Below are 8,973 nucleotides of genomic sequence, written 5' to 3'. Positions count from 1 at the left end.
GGCCCTAAGTTTAAGCCCCCAGTACTGGCAAACAAAAAACAAACAAAACCTAAACAAACTTATTAATATTTAAAACTTCAGATACTAATTTTCCTTTTGTGTGTATGTGCTAGTAGTATTGGGGTTGGAATTCAGGGCCTCATACTTTTCACTTGGTTTTTTCTGCTCAAGACTGATGTTCTACCACTTCAGCCCCTTCTACTTCAGCTTCTCTATTGGTTAACTAGAGAATAAAAATCTCTCAGATTTGTCTGCTCATGCTGACTTCAAACCAAAATCTTCAGAATCTCAAGCCCTGAGTAGCTAATAGTACAGGCATGGATGATGACCAACATTTTCACATCTTTTTGTTATTTATTTTTTTATTGTGAAACAATTAACTGCTCTCCATATCTTGGCCAATGATTCATTTTTATATGACTAATCAGCCTTCTAGAAAATTCTATGGAGCCCCCTCTCTCCTGGGAATGTTAAGTGCTCAACACAAATTGTGGAGGCTTGATTGAGGGTGGCTACCTGAAATAGAAGGCTAAACCAAAACTTTTTTGTTTGTGGTGTGTGTCAGTCATGGGGCTTGAATCTGAGCCTGGGCACTGTCCCTCAGCTCTTCAGCTCAAGGGTAGTGCTCTACCACTTGAGCCACACTGGTTTTTCTTGTGGTTTACTGGAGATAAGAGCCTCACCTGGGCTGGCTTTAAACTGCAATCCTTAGATCTCAGCCTCCTGAGTAGCTAGGATTACTGGCGTGAGCCACCAGTGCCCGACTTTAGAATGTATGACATTCTAAAAGAAAGAATAAGGACTCTGGTAGTTTCTTCACGTGAGAAACTTTTTTTTTTTTGGGTCCAGTCATGGGGCCTGAACTCTGGGCCCGGGCGCTGTCCCTCAGCTATTCAGCTCAAGGCTAGTGTTCTACCACTGAGCCACAGCACCACTTCCAGCTTTCTTCTTTTTTGCTTATGTGGTGCTGAGGAATCGAACCTAGGGCCTCGAGCATGCAAGGCAAGCATTCTACCACTGAGCCACCTTCCCAGCCCACGTGAGCAGCTTTGTGGAAAGGTTCTCCACAGAATTTTTTGAAATTAAGTTTTTTTTTTTGTCGGTCGTGGGGCTTGAACTCTGGGCCTGGGCGCTGTCCCTCAGCTCTTCAGCTCAAGGCAAGCGCTCTACCACTTGAGCTACAGCGCCACTTCCGGTTTTCTGGTGGTTTGTTGGAGATTGGAGTCTTCACGGTCTCTCCTGTCCGGGCTGGCTTTGAACCGCGATCCTCAGATCTCAGCCTCCTGAGTAGCTAGGATTACAGGCATGAGCCACCAGCGCCCGGCTTGAAATTAAGTTTTATAAATTGAGATTCATAGCTCTTAGGCATTCTATTGAATGTGTTTTGACAACTGTATACACCCACAAGACATCCAAAACCATACACAGAATATTTCCCTCATGTTTCTTTCTGATCAATTCTCTTTTCCTCACTCTCCAACAACTATTTTCTAGGGATCATACAATACACAATATGTACTCCTGTCTGGCCTTTTGCCTGTTCGAAATTTACTATATTGTTGCATGGATAAATAGATCAACTTTTTTTTTTTTTTTGGTCAGTAATGGGGCTTGAACTCTGAGCCTGGGCGCTGTCCCTCAGCTCTTCAGCTCAAGGTGAGCACTCTACTACCACTTGAGCCACAGCATCACTTCTGGTTTTCTGAGTGGTTTATTGGAAATAAGAGTCTCATGGACTTCCCTATCCAGGCTGGTTTTGAACCATGATCTTCAGATCTCAGTCTCCTAAGTAGCTAGAATTACAGGCGTGGGCCACTGGCACCCAGCTTTCAACTATTTTTTTTTTTTTTGGTGGAAGATTTTCTGATATTGGGGCTTGAACTCAGGACCTGGACTCTATCCCTGAGCATTTTCAACTTAAGGCTAGAACTCTACTATTTGAGCAAGAGTTCTACTTCTAGCTTTTTGGTGTTTAACTGGAGATGAGTCCCATGGATGTTCCTGCCTGGCCTGGTTTTAGCCATGATCCTCAGATCTCAGCCTTCTGAACTGATTACAGGTGTGAGCCACTGGCACCAGGCCAATTTTCTCTTTTTTAAATTGGCTCTTTTCTAAGCCTAAAAAAACTTAGGGTTTTTATATGCATTTGTAACTGTGTGTATGGCTCAGTGCTTTGAGGATCATAGGCAAGAACCAATGAGATATAGCCTCAGCCTTCATTTCTTCTATGTTTATATATATAGAGATAGATAGATGTTAGTTATGAATTGGATTTTGAGAGACTTTTGACAAGAGAAAGTAAAGGAAACAAGCTTTATAGGAAAAGGCCTGAAACTCTAGGAATGGTGAGGAAAATAATGTGGATGAGGTATAAGGTTCATATTCATATTGGAGATTAGTGGAGGCAGAATGGAGAATGCCACTGGAGAATGTCACTTTAAGTTCTCAAGACTGAATAATAAAGTGACTTATACTTTGGAAAATTCACCCGTGGTTATGTGAGAAATCAGAAGGGTTCTTGGAATCAGGTTGGCAGTAAGAATGGAGAGGCTCATGGAAGCAACAGATGAATACAATTCTTAGTGCTGAAGGAGCTGTTAGTTACTTGCTCACATCCCATTTCTAGGTCTTACTGATAAATGTATATGGTATCATTTATAGAAGTAAATGTCCTTCTCATTTGTTTGAAAGTAAAGACCAGGAACTCACTTCTGGACATGGTACTATTGAGTCAGGCAGGTAGAGATATTTTGCATTAGGTGAGTATTTGTAAAATTGTTGGGAATCAAGCCAAACTAGATAACTTTTAAATTCATTAACAAAAAAAAGGCTTAAAAATTTCCCACAATTCTACAACCCTAACATGAATTTCCTTCATCTTAACAATGCTTCTGTTACTTAAGATGCTATCATGAAGTATATGCGATTAGTTATCTTGTGTTTTTCACTTGCCACTGAAAGTGTTTCCTCATGTTCAGAGTCCAGGCCTGAATTCTGGGCTTGGGCACTTTCCTTCAGCTCTTCAGCTCAAGGCTAGACTTGAGCCACAGCGCCACTTTCAGGTTTTTCTGCTTATGTGATGTTGAGAAATTGAACCCAGGGCCTCATGCATGTGAGGCAAGCACTCTACCACTGAGCCACCTTCCCAGCCTCTTCCCCATGTTTTAAAATCTCCAGTTTTGATATTTGTAAGTATGATGAAGGGCTAAAGTTTTGTGTGTGTGTGTGTGTGTGTGTGTGTGTGTTTTTGCTGGTGCTGGGGCTTGAACTCAGGGCCTACATGTTCTGAGCCTCTTTGTGTTCAAGGCTAGTGCACTACCACTTGAACCACAGTACCACTTCGGGCTTTTTCTGAATAGTTTATTGGAAATAAGTCTCACAGACTTTCCTGATTGGGCTGGTTTTGAACTGTGATCCTCAGATTTTAGCTTCTTGAGTAGCTAGGATTATAGGCATGAGCTACTGGCATCCAGCTGAAGGGCTAAAATTCTTACTATATGAAACCATTTTTTAATGGGGTTGCTTTTTGATGTCTTAATGGACGCGTGTGCGTGCACGCACAAACACACAATTTTTTGGCAGCACTAAGGTTTGAATTCACGGCCTTGTGCTCGCTTGATTGGAGCTCTACCACTTGAACCATACCACCAGGACTGCTTTTTGCTAATTATTTTGGAGATCGTCTTAAGGATTGTTCTGCCTAGGCTAGCTTTGAACCTTGATCCTTCAGATCTTAGCCTCTTGCATAACTACTATTACAGGCATCAGCAACTAGCACCCAGCTCTTCTAATATTTTAATGTTACAGGTGCTTAAAAGTTTGCAGCGTTTTTTTTTGGTTGTGTAGCTTGAACTCAGGGCCCAGGCGCTTTGCTCAAGGCTAACACACTACCACTTTGAGCCACCGAGCCACTTTTGTTATTCTGGTGGTTAACTGGAAGTAAGAATCTCTAATTTTCCTGCCTGGCTGGCTCTGAACTGAGATCCTCAAATTTTGGCCTCCTGAATAGCTAGGATTACAGGCCTAAGCCACCAGTACTTAGTCATTAGTACAATTTCTTATTATTGCACTAACAAGTCAAAGTGCTTACCCAGGGTGCTCGAAGACCCTGACATCACAAAACAATCTATCTAAAATTTAGTGAATGCTTAATAATATAATCCAGTCATTGCACTAAATTCTTATTTTTTGTTTGCTTGTTGTTGGTTGTGGGGTGAACTCTGGGCCTGGGTAATGTATCTGAGCTTCTTTTGCTCAATGCTAACACTCTACTACTTCAGACAAAGCACCACTTCTGGCTTTTTTGAGTAGTTTATTGACAATAAGAGTCACACAGACAGTTCTGCCTGGGCTGTCTTCAAACCACAATCCTCTAATTTCAGTCAGCCTCCTGAGTAGTTAGGATTACAGGCATGAACTATTGGTGCCCGACTTGCACTAAGTTTTTAATAGGCATTATCCCATTCAGTCCCCATTAACAAACTTATGAGGTAGGTGGATTCTATTATTAGTTACATTCTGTAGATAAGGAAACTGCGTCTGAGAAATCAAGATGCTTTCCGAAGGCATCAAGGAAATAGCAAGAGTATGGGAAAGAATCTGAATCAGTCTGACCTCACAAATATATACGACTAGAAGGACAAGACAACAATTTTAATAGCAATTATCTATGGGTGATAAAAAATATAGATGATCTGAATATTTTTTCTGGATTATGTATAATAAACATATTATCTATTTAGAAAGGTTATTAATTTGTCCCCAAGAGTTTATTTTCTATCAAATGACTATTTTTGTTTTGTGCTAGTTCTGGGGTTAGAAAAATTATATTAAAATTCATTTAGTGTGGGACTAGATATATAGCTCAGTAATATCTTGTTACTAACATCCCTGTATCCATCTTCAGAGGGAGATGGATAGAGATAAGGTATTGTACATTGTGCACAAGTGATCAGGCACTGTGCCTGAGCTTTCGTGCTAGAAGTTAGTGTTCTATGCTTGAGCTCCCCATCCAGCTTTTTAGTGGTTAATTGGAGACTAGAGATGCACAGACTTTTCTGCCCAGGCTGGCTTTGAAGCTTTGAACCATGATTCTCAGATCTCAGTCTTCTGAGTAGCTAGGATTATAGGTGTGAGCCATTGGTGCCCAGCTTATATTTATATATATATTTTGTTTGAAACCTAGTCTTGAACTTGGTATCTTTTTTTTTTTTTTTGGGTCCGGTCGTGGGGTTTGAACTCTGGGCCTGGGCGTTGTCCCTCAGCTCTTCAGCTCAAGGCTTGCGCTCTACCACTTGAGCCACAGCCCCACTTCTGGCTTTTTTCTTTTTGCTTATGTGGTGCTGAGGAATCAAACCCAGGGCCTCATGCACACAAGGCAAGCACACTACCACTGAGCCACCTTCCCAGCCCCTGAACTTGGTATCTGATGCTGTCACTCACTGGCTGGCATTTTAGACCTAAGCCATATCTCCAAACCTTATTTTCAATTTTTTATGTTAAATTTCTACAATATGTATAAAATATGTTCATTTATAAAATGGAATTTTATGACATTATGGAGCAATTGTTTTAAATACTTTTTATCAAATTTCTAATGCTTATTATAAAACATAATCTGATATGCAAAACTAATGAATGAAAATCTGAGAAAGATGAGATGGAACTATCGCGTAATTATAGAATAAACAAGTAAACAGTGGAAAAAAAGCAGTACAGCAAGTCCCCAATTAAGTAAGAGTAAAGGCAACATGTAAAAGTGTTCCTTTCATAAAAGAACAGAAAGACTTCAAAGTAAGGAAAGTTAAGAAAAAAAATATAGGAAAAAGGTTGTAAAAATTCTTTAGATTGACAGAACTTCTTTCAGTCAGCTACTTTATTAACTGGGAAAATCATAACCTTTCTATATATCAAGTAAAACCACTTATATTAAAATTCATTTAGTGTGGGACTAGACGTGTAGCTCAGTAACATCCTGTTACTAACATCCTCGTACCCATCTTCAGAGGGAAAGAAAGATGAGGAAAATAGAGATAAGGTACTGCACTTGTGCACAAGTGATCGATTTTCTCAGCTAATGTGCTTGGCAAGTTTTCCTAGTCGCCTGTAGTACCACTGTTAATTACAGGTTATTTTAGGATATCCTACAATGTCTTTTGTGATTTCTAGACTTCTAGAAGGGGTTTTTAACTGCGTGACAAATACTTCTTTCCAGTAGAACTTTTTTTTTTTGGTTGGTTGTGGGGCTTGAACTCTTCTTGGCTTGGGTGCTGTCCCTGTGCTCTTTAGCTCAAGGTGAGTGCTCTACCACTTGAGCCACATTGCCACTTCCAGTGCTTTACTGGAGATAAGAGTCTCATGGACTTTCCTGCCCAGGCTAGCTTTGAACCATGATCCTTAGATCTCAGCCTCCTGAGTAGCTAGGATTACCGGCATGAGCCACTGGAGCCCAGCTCCAGTAGAACTCTTTAAGCACTACAGATACGTATGAAAAACATTTAAATATATTTGACTGATGAAGATCTAGTTTTACCTAAAATTATTTAATCTATGAAATGACTACCACAACACTTTAGATAGCAAGACAATCTAGGAAAGGCACTCCTTAATTCATTTGCAGTTAAAAATTTATTTATCTGAGCCGGGCGCTGGTGGCTCACGCTTGTAATCCTAGCTACTCAGGAGGCTGAGATCTGAGGATCGCGGTTCAAAGCCAGCTCGGGCAGGAAAGACCGTGAGACTCCTATCTCCAATAAACCACCAGAAAACCGGAAGTGGCGCTGTAGCTCAAGTGGTAGAGCGCTCGCCTTGAGCTGAAGAACTGAGGGACAGCGCCCAGGCCCAGAGTTCAAGCCTCATGACCGACAAAAAAACAAAACAAAACAAAAATTTATTTATCTGAACCAACATGTATATATCTTGCTTTAGGATGTCAAACATTCTCCCCACTTCTAGTCAACTGGTTTTTACTGATTTTTCCCTGCAGACTATTTATGTTTCAAAGTTATTAGCTAAGGTCTCCTATTTTTCTCTTCATAACACTTCCTATAATTGTAACTCATTTTTAATTTAATTCTTTAGGAATCTTTGACATCTATGTAAGATCTTTGTTAGAAGAATACAATCTTGGCAAGAGACAAGAAACCTGTGCACATACATCCTTGACTCAATTTTAGAGAGAACTATTGCTCACTTCACAGATTATAATACCATTTCTTACACAGGTTCCAATAACAATCCTGCCCTGTAAGGAAAAAGAAGTTGAAACAGGAAAAATTTACAATGGTTGAACACAAATTTTTAATTATTGCATGTTTGCATTTCCATTCTCCCTATTCCTCTTTCCCAAAGAGCTGAGAAAAAGGGCAATAAGTGAAATTAAACTCCCTATCACTTATTTTTTTTAAAAAAAGAAAGGAAGAAGGGCTGCTAGAGAGAGCTGCTATTATCAGCATTTAAAAAAAAAAAAGGCTGTGGGTTCCAGTGGTTCATGCCTGTAATCCTTGCTGAGATATGAGGATCACGGTTCAAAGCCTACCCAGGCAGTAAAGTCCATGAGACTCTTATCGCCAATAAACCACTCAGAAAACTGTAAGTGGCAATGTGGCTCAAGTGGTAGAGTGCTAGCCTTGAGCTGAAGAGCTGAGGCACTGTGCACCAAGCCCAGAGTCCAAGCACCAGGACCCAACTCCCCCCCCAAAAAAAGAACATTTAGCCAGCATGATAGCTCATACTTGGAGGTCAGCCAGAGCAAAAAACCCATTTCAACTTTTATAAACCAATAAAGGTTTTGCCTAAGCCTGCCAGGCAAATATTCAGAAAAGAAAAAAAAAAGGTAAAATGGGCTGGAGATGTGGCTCAAATGGTAAGAGTACTCTGAATTCAAATCCTAGTTACTACCCATACCAAAAGAAACCTATTATGCTGCTTGCCACAAGCAATCTGAAAATATTTAAAACATTCAGCAATACAGGGAATAAGACTGTAGAAATATGTAAAAAAGTAGACAAAGTATACTAAATATGTTTCCATTAATTTTTTTTTTTTTGGTTGGTCATGGGGCTTGAACTCTGAGCCTGAGCACTGTCCTTCCGCTCTTCAGCTCAAGGCTAGCCCTCTACCACTTGAGCCACAGCGCTACTTCCGGTTTTCTGGTGGTTTATTGGAGATAAGAGTTTCACAGACTTTCCTGCCTGGGCTGGCTTTGAACCATGATCCTCAGATCTCAGCCTCCTGAGTAGCTAGGACTACAGGCGTGAGCGTGAGCCACCGTCGCCTGGCTCAGATGTAGCAATTTTAAGACAAAGTATTTTTCACTTTACAGCAGCTCAAGAAAAAATGTAACAGAAATGCATAATAAAAGAAACCTGAACTGAACCCAATAATACTTCATGCTGCCATTACTAAAGCCAAAGGAAGATTAATCAATTGTTAATCAAAGTATACTATTAGACCAATGCCTGACACTACCACACTGAAGGCAGTTAAAGTGCAAAGAAAAAGGTCACCTCCAGTAGTATTCACAAGGTAGAACTCGCGGCTAAAATATGAGAAAAGCTAAACTAATAATAATAATGATAAAAGCAGCACAGAGAGTAGGCTTTAAGGAGTGATGAAGGACAAGATATAAGCCTTGAGGGCAGTACATGAAGCATTCGCAGCTGCCTGGAGTGGAATCATTTGCTTCACTGCTTTTAACCGATTATTCTTCCTGCACTGTATTTTTAGAGTCTTCTGCATTGCTTGAATTACTTTGTTTTTAAATATCTGGACTGCAATGGGTATTTAATATTCAGTAGGAGACTCAAATCTATTAATATGTTCCACTGCTAAAGGTCTGCTGATTGAACAGAAAATAGCAGGCCATTCTCCCTTTAAGAAAGATAGATTTATGGGCTGGGAAGGTGGCTTAGTGGTAGAGCGCTTGCCTTGCATGCCTGAGGCCCTGGGTTCGATTCCTCAGCATCACATAAG

Source organism: Dipodomys ordii, unplaced genomic scaffold (assembly GCF_000151885.1).
Source record: "Dipodomys ordii isolate 6190 unplaced genomic scaffold, Dord_2.0 Scaffold46, whole genome shotgun sequence".
NCBI classification, from domain to species: Eukaryota; Metazoa; Chordata; class Mammalia; order Rodentia; family Heteromyidae; genus Dipodomys; species Dipodomys ordii.
The sequence above is the reverse complement of the archived record's forward strand: the minus strand, read 5'-3'. Positions refer to the sequence as shown.